General features: G+C 43.8%; 1 pseudogene; it reads left to right on the top strand.

The window, feature by feature from the left end:
* Positions 1 to 18,780, top strand: part of LOC117087369 — a 35,542-nt pseudogene extending 16,762 nt beyond the window's left edge.
* The last annotated feature ends 4,870 nt before the right edge of the window (positions 18,781 to 23,650 follow it).

Genomic DNA, 23,650 nt, shown 5'->3' with positions numbered 1-23,650 from the left:
AATACAATTGTATATGAATGAATGAATGAATGAGTTTTATACACACATTTGCTTTTCTTGAATCTTTTGCTTGAGGGAAAAAGCAAATAGCTTCCCATATGAGCTTTTGTTCAAGGTTTTCTGCTCTTCATCTCCTTAGCTTCATGGTCTGCTTCATCAGGCACTGGATACCTTGCTAATGACTCCTGCCTGCCTTTCTGGCAATGCCTGTCCTGCTGGGACCCTAACTTTCCTGACCACCCTCAACACTGCCTGCCCCAGCACAGGTTTCACCTCTCTTCCCCATCTTCTCTGTTGCCTGGAATTACACACTGACACACTACTTTTGCTTTAAGACTTTCCATGTAAGGGCTTGCAGAAGATAACAGTTTGTCCATTCTCCGTGATGCAAATGAATTTATCAGATTATTTCCTGGGAACAGGTTTTGGTTTGAAGAAATAAGAGAGGAATAAAGCTCCCCAGGGCCCAGTGATTGCATAAAATTAAAAGAAAGGGTTCAGACAAATGAAATTAGGGGTGAACTTCCATTTTGTCTAAGCTGGCACCTTCGGTCTGCACCAACCAACCCTCTTCAGCCCTGGCCGCATTAAGGATTATCTGCAACCCTGTCTCTATCCTTTCCCTTCACCGTTGGCCTTCAAGAGAATGCTCCTGACCATGGCTTCAAACCTCTATTAACAGTGGTTGGTTAGCACCCGACAAAGGCATCTTTGCAAGACAGGTTAGAATAGCATCTCTTTACTGCTCTGGAAACCCAGGTGCAGAGAGAACAAGTGATCTAAGGTCAGTCCCAGGTTCCACCTTGGGACTCAAGGTTCCTTCCCAGCAGTCTCCCAGGCACTAACTGGAACACTAAATAAATGTCAAGTGATGAAGCATTGCAGTGGCTGAAAAATGAAGCTTGCATTCCCGTAACCCACTAAATTGTTCATATAGAGCTTCCTGATTGATTTGGGTTTTCTTTGTGTGCAACTTTGAATCCCTGTCTCATATTTGGGTCAGAGCAATGGGAGGGACACATGACTTGCTTTAAAATTAGCCTCAAAACTCATTGTGTAACAGCTCTCGTTTTCACTAAATGGAATGATTTCTTGAGAGGACAAGCGCAGCATTTGTAATAAGTCTGCATAGTTGAGTCACTGTGGAGAAAATCCTTTAGAGTCACCAAAACACTCAATGTTTCCACCTGTAAAATGGGGTGTAGATTTTGTTTGAAAGAAAAGAAATAAAAGGTAACAAAATAAACGTAGCCACCTCATCCAGAGATCCCCCCCTCCACCACTGCCACACACACACACACATACACACACACACACACACACACAGTCTTTGGGCTGGCCAGTAGATAGGGAACAATCTCTTCTAGTCCCCAATAGACTGGACAAAGATAGACAAGGAAAGAAACCTTTCTAACTCATACTATTACCAGAGTCTAGACTTCATGTTCTGATAGTTTAATAAGCTCAGAGAACATATTTTAAGTCTTAAGAAAACAAACTTGTTTCTAACTAAAAGTTTCTCCTGGGAGAAGAAACTAACAAAAAATCATTCTGATCGCTGTCCTTCTCCAAAGGCCATTTCCTAAGATTTCTGATTCATTTGGCAACATGTGCAAATAAACCCGAATGACCCAGAGGCGAAATAGCTGCAAAGAAATGTATGTGACTAAGCATGGCTAAAATATTTCTTTATAGCAAGGAAAGTTTTCCCTTGGTCTTCTGAGTTAGATAAATGGTTGATTATAATTTATGTATCACTTCTGAGGGGTGGTACAGAGCTGAGGGTTGAGGGGGCGAGTGCTAAAAGATTGGGACCACCCTTTAAGTAGGGGCCAAAGAACACAGAATTATCAACCCGGAACCACCAAGAATAGGGCTTGTCTATAACAGCTCCATATGTGACCAGGCAACAAGGCTTCAGTGTGTGCTTCAAGTAGGTCTTACCGTCAGACAGATCTAGGTTCAGATCCCAGCTTAGCCACTTGCTAGCCATGTGACCTCAGGCAAACTGCTTGCCCCTGAACCTCAGTTTCCTCATCTGTAAATTGGGGTAAATAATCATGCCAATCTTATGAGGCTGTTGTGAGATTCAAATGAGATAATGCTTGTAAAAGGGGCTTGCAGAGGGCCTGGCACATGGTTATTAGTCACTGTCAAATGACATTGTAAATGCTCATGGTTATTAGTCATTGTTATCTTCAGCACTAGTTGCCTGTAGCTGCAGTAACAAATTGCCACAAACTTGGTGCTTAAAACAACAGACACCTATTATTTCACAGTCCCAGAGGCCAGAAATCCAACATCAAGCTATGAGCAGGGCCTATTCCCTCTGAAGGCTATAACTTGACTCTCATTCTCGGCCTATGGCTGAGTCAATCCAGTCTCTGCCCCTGTAATCATGTGGCCTTCTCCTCTTCTCCGTCTCCCCTCTGTCTTTTATGAAAGCACTTGTTATTGAATTTAGGGCCCACACAGATAATCCAGCATGAGCTTATCTCAAGATTCCTAATTTAACACATTTGCAAAGCCTCTTTTTCCAAAAAAGATTGTATTTATAAGTTCCAAGGATTCGAATGTGGACATTCTAATGGGAGACACCATTCAACCCACTGCAGTAATACTTGTATGGTTATTTAGCAAGGGGTGCAGCATTGGCCTTCAAGGACTAGGGTAAAGTGGTCCTGGGCCCTCACTTTAGAAGGTCCTGGATCACTTCACATTCACCACTGGCTCAGTGCAACTTGTAACCCTGAACACCACTCATGACTAACATCATTTAGGTCCCAGGGGACCTCTAAATCTTCTGCTCTGTGTTCTCCAAACAAAAGGTAACAACATCCAGAGCTGTGATGGTTTGTAGGTTGTACTTCTGCTAGCATCAGACACAGACACTGCCTTGGGGTGTGAGGAGAGTTGGGGTAACAGAAGCTCCTTCGTAAGAGGAAAGACAATTAACTCTCCAAAATCTTCCTCTCAGCCTGAATGCAAGAGTCTTGTTTCCCTTCATGTTTCAATTTAAGATTCTGGAGTTACTCATGAATTAGCACAATATTCACAACAGTTCATGTTAGGTGTTTTTTTGTTGTTGTTGTTGTTTTGAGATGGAGTCTCACTCTGTCACCCAGGCCGGAGCGCAATGGCACCATCTCGGCTCACTGCAACCTCCGCCTCCCAGGTTCAAGTGATTCTCCAGCCTCAGGGTCCTGAGTAGCTGGGACTACAGGCGCATGCCACCATGCCCAGCTAATTTTTGTATTTTAGTAGAGAAAATACAATGTTTAGCTTTTTTTTTTTTTTTTTTTTTTTTTTTTTTTTGAGACGGAGTCTTGCTCTGCCACCCAGGCTGGAGTGCAGTGGCCGGATCTCAGCTCACTGCAAGCTCCGCCTCCCGGGTTTACGCCATTCTCCTGCCTCAGCCTCCCGAGTAGCTGGGACTACAGGCGTCCGCCTCGTCGCCCGGCTAGTTTTTTTTTTGTATTTTTAAGTAGAGACAGGGTTTCACCGTATTAGCCAGGATGGTCTCGATCTCCTGACCTCGTGATCCACCCGTCTCGGCCTCCCAAAGTGCTGGGATTACAGGCTTGAGCCACCGCGCCCGGCCACAATGTTTAGTTTAATGAGCTCAGATAACATATTTTAAGTCTTAAGAAAACAAACTTATTTTTTAGTAGAGAAAATACTATGTTGGCCAGGCTGGTCTTGAACCCCTGACCTCGTGATCCACCTGCCTCAGCCTCCCAAAGTGCTGGGATTGCAGGCATGAGCCACCGCACCTGGCTTTCATGTTAGTCTTAAAGGTGTGCATATGTAGGTCTGCACATGTAAGCCTGAAACACCACAGCAAACCTTCACAAAAATATATGGGTATAGATTTTTAAGATATTAGTATAAGAAATCTTGAGAATTATTATATAAGTGATAGCAATTTATGGGATGAAATTAAACTATTTTGTGATAGTCCCTGTGATAATGGCAATATACCATATGCAACCCAATTATAATGATTGACATAAAATTCATGATTCATTTCCACATTGAAGGGTTGCTTTAAGAATTTTAATGACGCCGGGTGCGGTGGCTCAAGCCTGTAATCCCAGCACTTTGGGAGGCCGAGACGGGCGGATCACAAGGTCAGGAGATGGAGACCATCCTGGCTAATACGGTGACACCCCGTCTCTACTAAAAAATACAAAAAACTAGCCGGGTAAGGTGGCGGGCGCCTGTAGTCCCAGCTACTCGGGAGGCTGAGGCAGGAGAATGGCGTAAACCCGGGAGGCGGAGCTTGCAGTGAGCTGAGATCCGGCCACTGCACTCCAGCCTGGGCGACAGAGCAAGACTCTGTCTCAAAAAAAAAAAAAAAAAAAAAGAATTTTAATGACAATTGCAATTGCTACTGCCTCTGCAGAGCAGTTTCTCTAAATGGAAATTTGAAAAAAATGAAAAGAAAAACTAAGATTCAAGAAAAGTAATCTAATTAGATATTACTGTCAATAGAACACAAATTATGTGAAAATACTGATTATAACAATATAATTATAATTTTCCTGAAATGAAAGCAAGAAACATTAATTGTATGGATAAATATATAATGCATGAATTATATATGTCTTTATTATACATTCACACATGTCAGCCCATTAACAGAACACCCACAGTCATGTAATAATGAAGTCCAATGATTTCTTCTAGTTTTTGCCAACTTTCAGTCATATAAAAACCATAAATTTCACTTTCTCCCCATTTTCTTGCTATGAACGTATATTTGCCAAAGTACAAAGAACGTGTATTTGCCAAAGTACAAAGATGGAAGAAAGTTTATTTAAATATTAGACATTTGCTGGGCGTGGTGGCTAATGCCTGTAATCTCAGCATTTTGGGAGGCTGAGGTGAGAGGATTGTTGGAACCCAGGAGGTCGAGGCGTGATTGCGCCACTGCACTCCAGCCTGGGTGACAGAGCAAGAGCCTGTCTCAAAAGAAACAAAATTAGACAGTTGTTGTGTAGGTCTCCATTCACACTTCACCCTCTGCAACTCTGCAATGTTAGGGTTAATCTGACCCTATGGTTCAAGGTCTCCATCTATAACATGTGGACACATCTGCACTTAATGGGCATTTTCTTGACTTAGAATCTTTCTTTGTCCTTTGGCTGCATGATACCTTCCTTGCCCATGTAGAAAGAGGGCTAACACGTCTAGTCTTCCAAGGTCACCAAAGGAAGAATTTTCTACAACAACCAGTGCATAGGAATTTACGCAGCAGTTCATGATTTACTTTACAGAACACATCCCCCGAACTAGATGCATTTAACAGCCTTGGGCCATTAGTGTTTGAACCTTAGAAGGAATTTTAGAGGTCTGCCCTCACTTGCAAAAGTGCAGTGCTCTTGTTGATCACCTAGGTCCTAAATTTATGAATGAATAGGCTCATCGGGCCAGATGCACAGAAGCAAACTTGCACAGCCTCTCCCAGCTGTCCATCTTGCTTTTTTCTCCTTTAGAATATTCTTAAACCACCTTACACTCATTCCTGCAGAATCAATTGCCTTTGTTTCTCACCATGTGTCATACTAAAATTCTAATCCTGCTGGTAAGAAAGTTTAGCCCTCAGAGCTCAGGGGCTCCATGTGTCATGGCTAGCCCCCAAGGTTTACATGAGTAAGCCTCTGCCTCGTGGGCTGTGTAAGATGTGGGTAGTGTGCATGGTGGAGGCTTGCTCCCATAGGAACTCTGCAGGCACTCACTATGGAGGCACTGACATGCAGCTCTGCGCTCTCAGCTGGCTGGAGATAAGGTGCCATCCACTCTCCTAGCCTAGCCCCACTCCTGATCCTCCCCGAGAGGACATTCTTTCGTAATTCATTCAGCCAGAGATGCACCTTTTCTAGTTCTCATAAAGGCTGGAGGTGGCAGTACTTGCATCCAAGTCTCTCCACCATCCTCGTTTCCTCCCTCCTCTACAAATCAGGGGCCAGGAGGACAAACAGTGAAGCTAGATGAAGTGAAACAACCATGTAAGATAATAGGCTCCAAGCTGTTTATATTGCAAGCAAGCATATCACCTGCCCAGGTGAATTGCCTTTTGAAACCTGTGCTTGCATAACAAATGGAAAACCACCGGAGTGCAAGCCCTGAACGAATTAGACTTGAGCTCTTCTGACCGGGAGCCTGCCCCGGCCAAGTTACAGACGAGTATGCAAACCAGCTGGACACTCTTGGTGGCTCCCAGCCAGGCCAGCAGCTCCAGCAAAAGGCCCCTTACAAGGTTTCCTCGGTGTTTGTGTCCTTGCAGCCTCAAAGACTCTCTCCAGGCTTGCAGGCTCCCCATGTTTGGTGTGTTATGTCCCCTTGCCTATTCTTTCAGTCTACACCAGTGGTTCCCAACTGGGGTGATTTTTGTCTCCTCCCCCCGGGGACATTTGACAAGGCCTGGAGACATTTTTTGTTGTCACATCCTGGTGAGGGTGCTATTGCATCAGATGGGAGGAGTCCAGGGATGCTGCTAACCCGCCTACAATGCACGGGACACCCACACAACAAAAAATCACATGGTTCACAGTGTCGATAGGAACAGGACTGAGAAATTCTTATTGCACCCCCTCTGCCTGGATCTTTTTACTTGCATGTGATTCTTACTCTTTTATTGAGCCTTGGACTAATACTTCACCACCCTTTGTCCTGAGCCTAATTCTCACCTGGATGTAGATGTCATGTTCCTTTTCATTCCACATCCTGAAGCCACTAAGCAAAGGAAAGGGTGCCTTCACCTCACCAGGTTCCTATACATTCTTCAAACACTGGAGCTCTGCAATTATTTCAGGCCATTCTCTGGCTCTTCCTACCACCTCCACACCTGAAAGTCAAGCAGTGCCTGTAGGATCAATCTGGTTAATGCTGATATGTTCTTGGTTTTTAAATAGTATGATTTTAGACTTTCAGTTCTATTGGTGAAGGTACAATATATAATAGAAGGAAACTCCCAACAATCCCCTACTAAACCTTTGCCCTTTACTCGGTCTCTTAAAGATTCACGTGCTTCTAGCTCTTAACTAGTGTTGTCCTACTTTTGCTTGTGTTGTAATTTATCTCCATTCTTGGGATTTTTTTTTTTCTTTTCTTTTCTTTTCTCATATAAACCTTCTCTACCTCTTTGTACTGCTTGTTTCACATACTATTAAGCCTAATTTGAATTTTTTGTTATAGTCTTTAGTTTCCCAACACTGTCTATAGTTCTTTAAACAATAGATTTCACCTGCATAGTAGGCAGAATACCCAAGAATCCCAAGAGGTCCCTGTCCTAATTCCTAGAACTTGTAGACCTTATATGGCAAAGGGGACTTTGCAGATGTGATGAGATGGGGGATTATCCTGAATCATCCGGGTGAGTGCAATAGAAAGCATGAGCCCTCAAAAAGGGGAGAACCCGGCCAAGTGCAGTGGCTCACACCTGTGCTCTCAGCATTTTGGGAGGCCAAGGCGGGCAGATCACATGAGGTCAGGAGTTCAAGACCAACCTGGCCAACATAGTGAAACCCCAAGAGTCCGTCTCCAGTGTTTGAGATGGGGTTTCACTCTGTTGCCCAACAGGAGTGCATATATCCTCTATCTCCCATTACCAAAGATTGGTTCAGACATCCCTTCTTGATCTTTCTAGGAGCTGTGAAGTTGCAGAATTTTGATCTGTTGGGATACATCCTGGTGCTTACCTACAGATCTTGTTTTGCAAGTAAGAACAGGAACCCGTCGCCGGGCGCGGTAGATCATGCCTGTGATCTCAGCACTTTGGGAGGGCAAGGTGGGCGGATCACCTGAGGTCAGGAATTCAAGACCAGCCTGGCCAACATGGCAAAACCCCATCTCTACTAAAAATACAAAAATTAGCTAGGTGTGGTGGCCCGCACTTGTAATCACAGCTAGTCTGGAAGCTGAGATAGGAGCATCACTTGAACCCGGGAGGCAAAGGTTGCAGTGAGCTGAGATCGCACACTGCCCTCCAGCCTGAGCGACTCTGTCTCAGAAAAAAAAAAAAAAAAAAAAGAAGAACAGGAGACTCTAAGGAGGCCACCAGGCCTGTCAAGGTTGCATGGTTCTCAGGTGGCAGCTGGCACCACGCCCCCCGCCCTGACTCACAAACTGTTCCTGTTTTCATTTCCTTCCCCTTAAAAAAGTAGAACTATCTCATTGATGTAAGAAGAACATACTTGGCTTTTTTTCTCATAAGGAGTCTTTAAAAACACACTGATAGTTGACACTGTATATATCAAGGTTTTCTGGCAAAAATTTCCATGGAATGTAGTTCAGGGAGATGCTCCAGAAAACTTTTTAAAAATCTTCTGTGGTCAAATAAGCTTGGAAAAGGCAGCATGCTTATTCCTGCCTTGGAATGTCATCACATACAGAAGCTTAATAAAACTTCTCAGAAGTCTGTAGTAAAGAAGTCCTAATTCAGAGTTTTTCCTTTTCACATAACACCCATTAGCAGGAGGCAAGAAATGCTAGTATAGAAGTGGTTTCATGTCTTTTCTCTGTCCCTTTCACTTGTTGTGTGGCTGGTTTAGCACCGCAGGTGGCTCTGGCCTGAGGACACGAGGTGACCCTTTGGGAGTCAAGCAGGTGAATGCATCCCAGAGCCCCAGAGCCCTGATGAGGCGAAGTCATTTCACCAGCCTAGGACAGCTTCTAGTCTTCTTGGGAATGTGAGAAAAACAAACTGTTACTTGCGTAAGCTGTTATAGCTAAGTTTCTGTTCCATGCAGCCATTTTCCTAATCAAAATCATGTTTCAATGCTTATTCCTGAGTATCACATAATTTTGCTCTGTAGGTGTCGTCTTGGCTTTCTTTATGAATGATAATTACTGGCTGGGCACGGTGGCTGAGGCGGGTGGATCACTTGAGGTCAGGAGTTCAAGACCAGCCTGGCCAACATGGTGAAACCCTGTCTCTACTAAAAATACAAAAAAAAAATTAGCCAGGTATGGTGGCACATGCCTGTAATCCCAGCTACTTTGGAGGCTGAGGTAGGCGAATCACCTGAACCCAGGAGGCGGAAGTTGCAGTGAGCCAAGATAGCGCCATTGCGCTCCAGCCTGGGCAACAAGAGTGAAACTGTCTCAAAAAAAAGAAAAAGAAAGAAAAGAAAAGAAAGAAAGAAAGGCAATTACTGGATAGGGGCTTAGAAGTTTACAAAGCAGGCCAGCAACAGCATCGAGTCACTCAAGTCAGTGGTTCTCAATGTGACCCCCAGACCAGCAGCCCTAGCACCACCTGGGAACATATTAGAAATGCACATCCTCCGACCTCACCCTAGATCTGCCGAACCTGAGACTCCAGGGGTGGGGCCGAGCAACTTGTGTTTTGGCAAACCCTCCCGGTGCTCCTTATATACTAACATTTTAGAATCATTTTAGAACTTACTTTAGAACTAACATTTTAGAACTTAGTTACACATTCAACCTCAATGAATTTGTAAACCCAAGCAAGGAAAAACACTTTGAATGAAATAGTTGAGTTTGAACAGCAAGACTCATGCCCACACCTAACAACAGAGAACAGGCTCTGTGAGAAAAGGTGTCTGGCTTTGCCTTGGCAATTCAAACTGAGATAGAAGTACTATAAAGGGACCGGGCATGGTGGCTCATGCCTGTAATCCCAGCACTTTGAGAGGCCGAGGCAGGTGGATTACAAGGTCAGGAGTTCAAGACCAGCCTGACCAATATGGCGAAACCATGTCTGTACTGAAAATACAAAAATTAGCCGGGCGTGGTGGCGTGGGCCTGTAGTCCCAGCTACTCAGGAGGCTGAGGCAGGAGAATCGCTTGAACCCGGGAGGCAGAGGTTGCAGTGAGCAGAGCAACTCTGTCTCAAAAAATAAATAAATAAATAAAATAAAAAATAAAAAAGAAGAAGTACTACAAAGGTAACAGTGACAAAAATGGAAGCTACCACCACTTAAAGAGTGTGGTTAATTGTGGTTCATGTCAAGGTACCAAGAGGCTAGTGTTACAATTTTCTTTTCGCTTCACTTTGCTTTGCTTTGCTTTAAGATGGAGTCTCACTCTGCCACCCAGGCTGGAGTGCAGTGACATGATCTCAGCTCACTGCAACCTTTGCCACCTGGACTCAAGCAATTCTCCTCCCTCAGTCTCCTGAGTAGCTGGGATTACAGGCATGTGCCACCATGCCTGGCTAATTTTTGTATTTTTAGTAGAGACAGAGTTTCACTATGTTGCCCAGGCAGGAGTCTTGAACTTCTGACCTGAAGTGATCTGCCCACCTTGGCCTCCCAAAGTGCTGGGATTACAAGCATGAGCCACTGCGCCCAGCCAATATTGCAATTTTCATAGGAGGCTTTCACTTTACCTTTTCTTTTTTTTTTTTTTTGAGATGGAGTCTCGCTCTCTCGCCCAGGCTGGAGTGCAGTGGCCCGATCTCAGCTCACTGCAAGCTCCGCCTCCCGGGTTTACGCCATTCTCCCGCCTCAGCCTCCCGAGTAGCTGGGACTACAGGCGCCCGCCACCTCGCCCAGCTAGTTTTTTGTATTTTTTAGTAGAGACGGGGTTTCACCGTGTTCGCCAGGGTGGTCTCGATCTCCTGACCTCGTGATCCGCCCGTCTCGGCCTCCCAAAGTGCTGGGATTACAGGCTTGAGCCACCGCGCCCGGCCGCTACCTTTTCTTAATAACATATTGTTCCCTTGCCTCCAACTTGATTCGCAGGGCAATTAGAGTATATAGGTAGGATTTGTACAAATCTCAGCAATTTAAGAATCTGCAAAAGTGCATATGAGTGAAGATGAGGTAAGAGTGTGATTAGAAATGCTCAGTGTGACTGGAAATGTTATGAGCATGCTTCATTCTCACTCTCAACTTGAGATCTCCAAACTCACTCTATTCCATCCCAAGGTATCTGCTTTCTCTCTTCTATTAAGCAACCAACCATTACTGAGCACTCTCGATTTTCCAAGGAAGGTGCTCATATATTTTTTGTGAATCCCGTGAAGCCAGTATTTGTAGCAGACATCTGCTGTAATCCCAGAAGCAGAAGGGACCTGGTCCTCCTTTCCCCACTCTCCCCACACTGTGGAAGCTTCAGGGCACAGAGGCGATTGAGAGTTGCTCAACAGCAGTGGTGCTGAGCTTTTAGCTCTGGCCACAATATCCGGTGGCCAGTGCAGTTGATGTCAACACCAGTTTCTCAACCAGACCAACCCTGAGGCTTTGCCCTATAAGACTTTCCCTGCTCCCCAAGCTCCCTTAGGTTCTGCTAAGCCTGGTTCTATAGCCTTCCCTTCTATTGTGTGAATTGTCCAAAACAGATTCAATAAATTCCTCTTTTGCCTAAGCAAGCCAGAGTCATTTTCTGTTTGCTTTCAACTTAGAAGTCAGAGTAACATGATGTTATCGCCATCTTGTTTAAGTGAAGACACTGACGCTTGGAGGTCAAGGAACTTGCCAGATGTGTAGTACCCAGCCTCCAAGATGGCCCCCAGTGATCCTCACCTCTTAGGTATTTATGTCTTTGCATAGTCTCCTCCTGTGTTTAATCAGGACTGGTCTGTGTAGAGTTCAGCAGGGATGGTATGTGACTTCTGAATTGAGACCATAAAGGACATTGCAGCATCTGCCTTGCTCTCTTGGATTGCTTACTCTGGGCAAAGCCAGCACCATGCTGTAAGAATGTATTTACCATGTCTTTTATTTTTGTATTTTTATGCCCCTCCCAGGACTAGCCAGTTTTTAGAAATAGCAAACAACCATGAGGGTGCTTTACAAATGTAAACCAACCAATCCAGAGCCCACAAACTGCCACCTCCTTTATGGGCTCTCACCCTCCAGGCCACTATCCACCTGCCCTAATCACCCCAGGAGTAGGAACTAGACAACTAGGGATAGCCTGTATGGCCCAGAGCCTGCTGAAATTATTCAAACTATTCAATCCAAAGCCCAATCACCCTCCCTTGCTCATTCCTTCCCACAGAAACCACAATAATAGTTTGTGCCCCTGGCCAGGCGCGGTGGCTCACGCCTGTAATCCCAGCACTTTGGGAGGCCAGGGTGGGCGGATCATGAGGTCAGGAGAATGAGACCATCCTGGCTAACACAGCGAAACTCTGTCTCTACTAAAATAGAAAAAAATTAGCTAGGCATGGTGGCACGCATCTGTAGTCCCAGCTACTCGGGAAGCTGAGGCAGGAGAATCACTTGAACCCGGGAGACAGAGGTTGCAGTAAGCCAAGATCTCACCACTGCACTCCAGCCTGGTGACAGAGCAAGGCTCTGTCTCAAAAAAAAAAAAAAAAAAAAAAACCAGTTTGTGCCCATGTTTTCACTCTGCTCCCTCTGCCTCCTGACTGACCTTGGCACTTCCCCATGTGGCCCCATGGTGTGACACACCCCTTCCTCTTGAGATCTGTGAGCATAACAAACTATCTTTTTATTAGCAGTCATTCCGAATCTGATGGCTTTGCCATACCTAAATATTAATAAAACCTATATTTTAAAACAGAGGACACTCAAGTACCATGTGGTGAAGCCCATATGGAGAGGAACTGAGGCCTCCCACCACAGCCAGTCCCCATTGGCCAGCCAAGTGAGTGAGCCTCCTTGGAAGCAGACCCACCAGCCCCAGTTGAACTTTCAGATTATGGCAGCCCCAGCCCACACCCATCTGCAATCTCATGAGAGGAGACACTCTAAGCCAGACTTCCCATTCAAGCTGCTCCAAAATGTGCAGCTTACAGGAACTGAGAGACAATACATGCTTATTGTTATTTTAAGCCACTAAATTTTGAAGTAATTTGCTCCTCAGTAACGGCTTCTAAGTGGAGGAACTGATTCCTCCACTAACCCCATTTGGGGTTTCCTTGTTGCCTCTCCAGTGTACCAACATGAGAAATAGCAAGATACTTTGGGCTTCTGACTCAAACGGTAAGAAAAGAAAAAAAATTGAATTTCACATAACAAGAATTCAAGAAGAAGAGCATCTGGGATAGATTAACAAAGCAGCCCAGTGATCTCACTCAAGCCCCAGATGATTCTCTTCATTTCTCTGCTCACTCAGCCTGTCAGCTGGGCATTCTCTTTTTCAAAAGATGTTAGCATCATTCCAAGCATCTCATACAGACAGAACAGTGTGAATCTTCCCAGAAGCCTCTTAACTGACTTACTCTCTCTGGCCAGAATTGCAATGTATGGCCATACCTAAGACAATCACTGGTAAGTAGGCTGGGAGAAGGAGGGCAGTGATTGGCTTAGACCAATTACCAATGGGAGTGCAGTGATTGGCTTAGACCAACTACCAGTGGGAGCCCAGTGATTGGCTTAGACTGGCTACCAATGGGAGCACAGTGATTGGTTTAGGCCGATTACCAGTGGGAGTGCAGTGATTGGCTTAGATGGATTACCAATGGGAGTGCAGTGATTGGCTTCAACTGATTACCAATGGGGACTCAGTGATTGGCTTAGACCAATTACCAATGGGAGCACAGTGATTGGTTTAGACCAATTATCAATGGGAACACTGTGACTGGCTTCCACCGATTGCCAGTGGGAATGCAGTGATTGGCTTTGCTTAGACCGATTACCAATGGGAGCGCAGTTATTAGTTTAGACCAATTATCAATGGGAGTGCAGTGATTGGCTTCCAATTACCAGTGGAAGCCTAGCGATCAGTTTTTCTTTGGGGATGAAGTTTGGGAGTTCTTCACTTGATCACATAGGGCTGGGGACACCCTTGAACAAAATCCAGGTTCTGGCAACAAGGAAAACCTATGCACAAGGGTTGGGGTGATGAATGACTTAGGTACATTATCTTCTATATAAACCATCAAGAAGTCAGCTGCACTAGCGAGAAAGGCAATAGAGGCCCAAAGAAGGTGTCAGGAAAGCAGAAGAAAGAGTCGGGGCAGGTAGGTCGGGGCCAGTTGGAGGGCCTTGGGCTTTACACACAGAACGAATAACCTGAATGAGTCACTCCTTAAACCACTGTTCCTTCACCCCATTCTCCCTCCTGAGGCTGTGTTATGCACCTGCTCACACATGTGACTGTTCTTTCACATCACCAGTTTGAGTCAGGGTGACATGACCCAGCTGCCTCCAGAAGCCTCCCAGCCAATGGACCCAGAGCAGGCTGTGGGCAAATCAGTCAGGTGGTGGCTGCTGATTAGAATTCATCCGCATTCTCAGGGTGGAGGGCAGCAGGAGATGTGTGCAGCCTCCTCCCCTATGGAGGGGATGCTATTTGTTTAAATGGTGGTTGGTTACACCAGAAACACTTGGCCTCCTTTATCTGAATATAGAATAACCCAGCACAAATAGATCAGTAGTAGTAGTACAACAGTTATAGTAGCCCAACCCTTTTACTTTGTAGATGTAGAAAACCAAGTTCATATTGAAGTGACTTGGCCAGGATCACAAAGGACAAGCTGGAACTAAGACTGAGTCTTAAGACTCTTGCTTTCTCTGTCATCATACCTTATAGGAAGAGTTTCTATGCTAAATTCTATGCCAGATCTATAAAGTCATTTTTCTGAGACACAAAACTGCTTTAGGTAAGTGTTCTAATAGTTCCTCATGTTCATCTGAAATCTACTAATTATGTTTGACATGGAGACTTTTATTTTTAATGTTGTGTAATTAGACTTTCAAGTTCCGCCCTTAAAACTTTTTATCTCTTGTTTACCAAAACAGGCCAAGATTCCAGCTAATAATATTTTCATCCACTTTTGTCATTCTCCAATAAATTATATAGAAAATTGTCAAGAGTAATTCCTGGCCAGGTGTGGTGGCTTATGCCTGTAATCCCAGGACTTTGGGAGGCTGAGGCAGGCGGACCATGAGGTCAGGAGTTCGGGACCAGCCTGACCAACATGGTGATACCCCATCTCTACTAAAAATACAAAAAAAAAAAAAAAAAAAAATTAGCTGGGCATGGTGGTGCGTGCCTGCAATCCCAGCTACTCAGGAGGCTGAGGCAGGAGAATCACTTGAACCCGGGAGGCAGAGGTTGCAGTGAGCCGAGATTGCGCCATTGCACTCCAGCCTGAGCAACAAAGTGAGACTGTCTCAAAAAAAAATAGTAATTCCTTTCCAGTGATAACAGAAATCAGAGACTTCAAGTATCCAGTTCAAGTTCACTGGACTCACTACTTCAAAGGCAGTATAATAAGCTCCCTGAGATGATCTTTCTGAAGTAACTCTTTTCTGTCTATCAGCTGACTTGCAGAACTGATTGTATACTTGACACAGATCCACATGACTCAGTGCAATGGGAGTGGTTCAACAGTTTTGAATTCTTAGATGATTTTCGCTCTTTGTTTCTTGGTTTGTTTGAAGAGATTAAAAGGGAGCTCTATCGTTGTGTGATAAGTGTGTCTCTATCACTGTTTTCCATAGCTTTCCCTTCCAAGATCCATTATAACTTTGGAAATGTGGTGAAATGTATCTTATAGGACTCTATTAAAAGACTAAATCTGGTAAGGTTTAGTCTAGGGGTGTGTGTGTGTGTGTGTGTGTGTGTGTGTGTGTGTGTGTGCATGCGCACATGCCCACATGTATGCTAGGAGCAGGCAGAGTGGGGAAAGGAAGTGATGTGGGGGTTGCAATTGTAGCACTTGGGACAAAACAAGGATGTTTAGCACACATCTACAATAAACATGATCTTCATTATTTTTAGTTAGCCACATTATTGTTATACCCAGAAAAATAATTTTAAAAGCTTTCAAAGGTTAAAGAAATGATTCACTGCAGAAAATCAGAATCCAAGTTGGCCGTCTGTTCAGTAACCATCATTACTTCTCCCACTAATTTTCAGGTCACTGTCAGTAAAACATTTTTAGTCAAGCAAACAATTTAACAATTATTTGTCCTCATCCACTTTTGCACATAGTTGAATAAGCTAATGTGGGCTGGAAAAAAATTAGAAACAAACTCTGATTAAACCATTCATTCATCAAATGTACATGAAACACTAGGTATCTGACAGGTTTTGTATTATGAGAAAAGAAACAGTAAACAAGAATCTGGGTGCAGTCACTCACGCCTATAATCCCAGTACTTTGGGAGGCCAAGGTAGGTGAATCACCTGAGGTCAGGAGTTCAAGACCTGCCTAACCAACATGGTGAAACCGTATCTCTACTAAAAATATAAAAATTAGCCAGGGTGTGGTGGTGCATGCCTGTAATCCCAGTTACTTGGGAGGCTGAGGCAAGAGAATTGCTTGAACCAGGGAGGTGGAGGCTGCAGTGAGCTGAGATCGCACCACTGCACTCCAGCCCGGGTGACAGAGCGAGACTCTGTCTCAACAACAATAACAACAACGAGAAACAGTAAACAGGAAAAGACAAAGGGTTTTCATTCAGTAGAACCCTGTGGTGGAGGCCTGGACAGCATGCATGGGCATACACTGGCAAGGCACCAGTCTTGGTGTGAGCAAGCAGACAGTGCAGGAAAGCCTCCAGGAGGAGGTGATGTCAGAATTAAATGTGGAAGGACAGGTGAGAGTAGACAGATGCGGAGGTAAAGGGAACAGGAGAAAGAAAGGCTTGGAGGTGTGAGAAGGGAGCGTGCATGTCAAGGACCTCACAGTTAACATGGCGGGGAGGGGGGAGGTGGGGAGTAAGGGAGTGAGAAGGATGGAGGCAGAGGGTGGGGGGTTCATGGGGGACTGGGTTGGCTTTGCCAGGAGATAAGACTAAATCCTGATAGCCGTGGGAGCTATTGTAGAAATCATTTCAGGCTGATCAGATTTATTTGGGTTTACTGGAGGAGGGAGGAGGCTGTTTGTATGTATTTGTTTAATCTTGTTTGGACAAGCCTTAAGCTTAGTAAAGGACAATACGAGGTCCTTAATATTGAAAGAGCAAGTATATACCATCATACATTATTGCAACATTCTCATTATTCACGTAGTGCACTCAGATGAATATATTCTCAACAAATATTTCCTTCATTTGTAACATCTAGGCAGAGGTGGGCAAGAGCAGATAAAAGAAATGGCAAACTTCGATGACCTTCTTTATATGCCTCAAGGCCTCACCACTGATATGTCATTGAATATTTCACACTGGCTTCCTCTGACTCTTTTTGTCAAGGTCTTAACAACCATTGTGTCAACATGTGACCTTATAAACTGTACACAAGGACCCTTTTTGGGACAACGTGATCATGGGAGAGAAATCTCTCCCTTTGCCTCCCTCTCCCTACCCATCTGTGCTTCTGCCTGAAGTCATCAGCATTTCAGAGATTAGAACTGTGTTCTTTAGGTCTTAGCCACCAGTTTTTATTTGCATAAGCCATACCAAAGAAAATGAGAAATTCCTTTTGTGGCTTCACTACTTGGAACTTTGAAAAGAATGAACAGTAACATTCTCAGTCAGATTCAGATTTCGTATAAAACCTGCTTCAGGGAACTGAAGGATAAAACATGCTTATTTAAAACTTTTAAATTATCATCCTCTCCATAGAGACACCAGGACAAGTGAGAGCCAGACAGGCACTGGGCGACTCTGCCTTACCAAGGAAAAATTACTCAACATGAGCAAAGGAGATCCTAAGAAGCCAAGAGGCGAAATGTCATCATATGCATTTTTTGTGCAAACTTGTCAGGAGGAGCATAAGAAGAAGCATCCAGATGCTTCAGTCAACTTCTCAGAGTTTTCTAAGAAGTGCTCAGAGAGCTGGAAGACCATGTCTGCTAAAGAGAAAGGAAAATTTGAAGATACAGCAAAGGCGGACAAGGCCCGTAATGAAAGAGAAATGAAAACCTATATCCCTTCTAAAGGGAAGACAAGAAAGAAGTTCAAGGATCCCGAGGCACCCAAGAGGCCTCCTTCAGCCTTTTTTCTGTTCTGTTCTGAGTATTGCCCAAAACATCCTGGCGTGTCCATTGGTGACACTGTGAAGAAGCTAGGAGAGATGTGGAATGACACTGCTGCAGGTGACAAGCAGCCTTAGGAAAAGGCTGCGAAGCTGAAGGAAAAATGCACAAAGGGTCTTGCTGCATATCGAGCTAAAGGAAAGCCTGATGCAGCAAAAAAGGGAGGTGTCAAGGCTGAAAAAAAGCAAGAAAAAGAGGAGGAAGTTGAGGAAAATGAAGAGGGTGAGGAGAGGGAGATGAAGAGATGAGAATGAAGAAGACAATGATCATTAATAAGTTGGTTCTAGTTTTTTTTTCTTGTCTGTAAAGCATTTAGCCTGCCTGTACACAACTCACTCCCTTTAAAGAAAAAAAATGAAATGTAAGGCTGTGTAAAATTTGTTTTTAAACCACACAGTGTCTTCTTTTGTATAATTTAACACACTACCGAAACGTGTCTTTAGATAGCCCTGTCCTGGTGGTATCTTTTTTCTTTTCATATTTTGAGACAGAGTCTCCTCTGTCACCCAGGCTGGAGTGCAGTGGCACCCTTTTGGCTCACTCCATCCTCTGCCTCCCGGGTTCAAGTGATTCTCCTGCCTTGGCCTCCTGAGTAGCTGGGATTGCAGGCGCATGCCACCACGCGCTGGTGGTATTTTCAATAACCACTAACCTTGCCTGGTAAAGTATGGGGGTTGTAAATTGGCATGGAAATTTCAAACAGGTTCTTTTCGGTGCACAGCACAAATTAGTTATATATGGCGATGGTAGTTTTTTTTATCTTCAGTTGTCTCTGATACAGCTTATACCAGATAATTGTTGTTTCATTAACTGAATATCACTCTGTAATTGCAAAAAAAAAAAAAAAAAAAATTGCAGCTGTTTTGTTGACATTCTGAATGCTTCTAAGTAAATACATTTTTTTTCTTTTTTTTTTTTTGAGACTGAGTTTTGCTCTTGTTGCCCACGCTGAAGTGCAGTGGCACGATCTCAGGTCACCACAACCTCCACCTCCCAGTTTCAAGTGATTCTCCTGACTCAGCCTCCTGAGTAGCTGGGACTACAGGCATGCACCACCACGCCCAACTAATTTTGTATTTTTGGTAAAGACGCGGTTTCTCCATGTTGGTCAGGCTGGTCTCAAGCTCCTGAACTCAGGTGATCCATCTGTCTCAGCCTCCCAAAGTGCTGGGATTATAGGCACGAGCCACCGTACCCGGCCTAAATACAATTATTTTTTATTAAAAAAAAAAAAAAAGTATTATCCTGTCAAGAGCCACCCTAACCATACTCAGTACAATGTTAAAACACATCACTCTTTTTTTTTATTATTATTATACTTTAAGTTCTAGGGTACATGTGCATAACGTGCAGGTTTGTTACATATGTATACTTGTGCCATGTTGGTATGCTGCACCCATCAACTCGTCAGCACCCATCAATTCATCATTTATATCATGTATAACTCCCAATGCAATCCCTCCCCCCTCCCCCCTCCCCATGATAGGCCCCAGTGTGTGATGTTCCCCTTCCCGAGTGCAAGTGATCTCATTCTTCAGTTCCCACCTATGAGTGAGAACATGCGGTGTTTGGTTTTCTGTTCTTGTGATAGTTTGCTAAGAATGATGGTTTCCAGCTGCATCCATGTCCCTACAAAGGATGCAAACTCATCCTTTTTTATGGCTGCATAGCATTCCATGGTGTATATGTGCCATTTTCTTAATCCAGTCTGTCACAGATGGACATTTGGGTTGATTCCAAGTCTTTGCTGTTGTGAATAGTGCCACAATAAACATACGTGTGCATGTGTCTTTGTAGTAGAATAATTTATAATCCTTTGGGTATATACCCAGTAGTGGGATGGCTGGGTCATATGGTACATCTAGTTCTAGATCCTTGAGGAATTTCCATACTGTTTTCCATAATGGTTGAACTAGTTTACAATCCCACCAACAGTGTAAAAGTGTTCCTATTTCTCCACATCCTCTCCAATACCTGTTGTTTCCTGACTTTTTAATGATTGCCGTTCTAACTGGTGTGAGATGGTATCTCATTGTGGTTTTGATTTGCATTTCTCTGATGGCGAGTGATGATGAGCATTTTTTCACGTGTCTGTTGGCTGTATGGATGTCTTCTTTTGAGAAATGTCTGTTCATATCCTTTGCCCACTTTTTGATGGGGTTGTTTGTTTTTTTCTTGTATATATATATAAAAAAAAAGACTACCAATATCTATTCTGAAGCTCTACTTACAAGTATTATAAAAAGGAACAACAACAACAAAAAAAAACAATGACGACATTATAATTTAAAAAACACCTTCAGCTTGGATATGAATGATGGTAAGACCAGATATACTTGCTTTCTCTCCTGCATAAGCTTATATTTTCAGGTGTCCTGGACAATTCTAGGAGTCAACCATGATGCATTTATCTCCCACACCTATTGCCCACTAGTCATCACTGCAGTTATATCTGGAACCCAAACCTCCCTTTTATTTAATGTGCAGCAAAATCTGGACAGTGTTGGAATATTGGAAGTTGGAAGATTCTGGACAGTGATGGAATAAAACAAACGGATAAAATAAAAAATAAAAAAATAAAATAAAACACATCATTCAGAAAAGACAGCACCTTCAGTTCATGCCAGAGAATCTCTCTTGCCGGTAAAAAGTTAAAAAAATAAAATAACACATCACCTAATTTGGGCAGTGTTAGCAAATGCGCCCGTCTTTCATTGCAAGTTTGCAAGTTCTTTTTTTTCCTTTTTTCCTTATTTATTTCCTTGTTGTCTTTGTTTTTTGTTTGAGACGGAGTCTTACCCTGTCACCCAGACTGGAGTGCAGTGGTGCGATTTCAGCTCACTGCAACCTCTGCCTCCTGGGTTCAAGCGATTCTCCTGCCTCATCCTCCCCAGTAACTGGGATTACAGGTGCCTGCCACCATGCCCAGCTAATTTTTGTATTTTTAGTAGACACAGGGTTTCACCATGTTGTTGGCCAGCCTGGTCTTGAACTCCTGACCTCAGGTGGTCTGCCCACCTTGGCCTCCCAAAGTGCTGGAATTACAGGCATGAACCACCATGTCTGGCCAATTTATTTCTTTTTTAAAGAGACAGGATCTTACTATGTTGCTCAGGTTGGTCTCAAACTCCTGGGCTCAAGCCATCCTTCAGCCTCAGCCACTGCCTCCCCTCCCCAGCCCCCAATTGCTGGGATTACAGGTGTGCACCACTTAAGGTTTTGCATTTATTTTCAAACCTTTTTTTTTTTTGGCTCCTTTCCTGGTCATCATAGTCACATTAAAAAAAAAGAAAGAAAGAATACATTTAGATAAGTCAACATTAGAAACTACTTATTACTCCCATAGAACATCTATTGTTTTAGGTGCAAATATTTCCAAAATCTAACTATTTGTATGTATTTTTCCTCTTAATTTACCTGAGAGACGCTCACAAGTATTGAGCTTAATGAAGGAAAATTATAATTTTCTCTTTGTGATTTTTTAAAAGAGTAGTCAAGGGTAATTTATTATAACAAACCACAAAAGGAGATTACATTTTAAAAGTATTTTGTTGATTTATAAGTCGGCAATGACTTCATCTGCCTAGTCAATGAAAGACCACAAGAGTTTTAAATAAACTCCCCCCATGCTGAGCTGTGTGCTTCCCTTATCCTATCACCCCACCCTCTGCAGTTTAATGACATAAGGTGAGTAATGCTACAATCTGTTGAAGACTCAACAAAGTCACGCTCTGTAAACACCACAAGAGTTAAACTGAACTTTAATAATAACTTCAGGCTAGGGTGCTGGAGGAGGGAGAGCACCAGGAAAAAGAGCTAGTGCATGTGAGGCTTAATACCTAGGCGATGGGTTGATGGGTGCAGCAAACCACCATAGCACATGTGTACCTATGTAACAAACCTGCACATCCTGCACATGTACCCTGGAACTTAACATAAAGAAAAAAAATAGTCCAGGTGCCATGGCTCACGCCTGTAATCCCAGCACTTTGGGAGGCCGAGGTGGGCAGCTCACAAGGTCAGGAGTTCGAGTCCAACCTGGCCAATATGGTGAAATCCCGTCTCTACTAAAAATACAAAAATTAGCTGGGCATGGTGGCGTGTGCCTGTAGTCCCAGCTATTGGGGAGGCTGAGGCAGAAAAATCGCTTGAACTCGGGAGGTGGAGCTTGCAGTAAGCCAAGATCACGCCACTGCACTCCAGCCTGGGCGACAGAGAGAGACTCCATCTCAAAATAAATAAATAAATAATAATAATTACTTAAGGTTTATCTTACAATGCTGCCACCTCCCCAAACAAATCTGGAGATTGAATGGACATGATTTTAATAAGAGAGGGGTGGAGGGTAAGGGCTGCAATTGGGGAGATGGGTAGAGGAAGAGGAGGCAGATTGAAAATAGTTTTTTAAAATCCTGGTCACTGGCCGGGCGCGGTGGCTCAAGCCTGTAATCCTAGCACTTTGGGAGGCCGAGACGGGCGGATCACGAGGTCAGGAGATCGAGACCATCCTGGCTAACACAGTGAAACCCCGTCTCTACTAAAAAATACAAAAAACTAGCCGGGCGAGGTGGCGGGCGCCTGTAGTCCCAGCTACTCGGGAGGCTGAGGCAGGAGAATGGCGTAAACCTGGAAGGCGGAGCTTGCAGTGAGCTGAGATCCGGCCACTGCACTCCAGCCTGGGCGACAGAGCGAGACTCCGTGTCAAAAAAATAAATAAAATAAAATAAAATAAAATAAAATCCTGGTCACTGAGTGGAAAGCATGCTCATGTTCCTAGGAGCAGAGGGAGAAAATGGGCTAAACTTGAGGGACACACTAGGAGTTAATCATTCAGGGTTCAGGGTGAATGCAAGTAAGAATTCTAAAAATAACAACTTCTCCTTCAAAACTGAAGCAGTCTGCAAGAAGCAGAATTGGAGAGCTTATTAGCTTGACTCCTTTGCCCTCTGCAGCTGATGCTCCCAGTTTAAATCCTGGCACAATCCTAAAATAAGAGTTAGCTCTGCAAAGGTAAAAAGAATTGAGGACACTGAAGAATATATATCAGGTAAGTTTAGTGGCACAAAACTAGCTCACAATTCCACATTGTGTTAGAGCAGCTCCGACCTCTGCATTCTTGTGTCCACAAAAGTAACTGAAAGGGAAGCAGCCAGGTAAGTCATCCTTGCGAGCCTTTCTCCCATTCCACCTCTTCTCATTTTGTGGTGTCAGTTGCTTCGGAAAGAACAAGGGGAAAGGAAAGGTTGCTGAAGGAAGGCATTCCCTTGTGTGTACATGTCAGTTTCACATTCTGTGCCCTTTATGCCAAAGAGGCCCTTGCTAGATAACATTTCCTCCTAGTTTGCCACTAAGATGGACAACAGACCTTTTCAACAAACCCTGCAAACTTTTTAAATTAATACTGCTAACACCAGGACAGATGTTATAAGAGAAATCTCTTCCTCCTTTCTTCTCCTCCTTCCCTAGTCATTCCACCCTCAAACATTTTGGGGCCCTGTACTAGATACTGGAGACACAAAGGAGACTAGAACATTTTCTGTCATTGAATTATTCTCGGTCAAGTGAAGACAGAAACTGGGGTCTGAAAATTTTGAATAGTAAAGCCATTTGTGACAGAGACGCACCTCATATTGGAAGTGAAACTTACATTTCCTGGCTCATAATGAAGACCTCTATGCTCAACACCACGTACAAAACATGTGCTATGTATAAAATGGGTAAATTCTATTAACAAATACATTTATCATTTCGGGATAGGCCATTTGTGTCAAGACAGCA

The sequence above is a fragment of the Trachypithecus francoisi genome, unplaced genomic scaffold (genome assembly GCF_009764315.1).
Source record: "Trachypithecus francoisi isolate TF-2019V2 unplaced genomic scaffold, Tfra_2.0 Lachesis_group10, whole genome shotgun sequence".
NCBI lineage: Eukaryota > Metazoa > Chordata > Mammalia > Primates > Cercopithecidae > Trachypithecus > Trachypithecus francoisi.
Note: the sequence above shows the minus strand (reverse complement) of the source record. Positions and strands in the feature narration are given on the sequence as shown.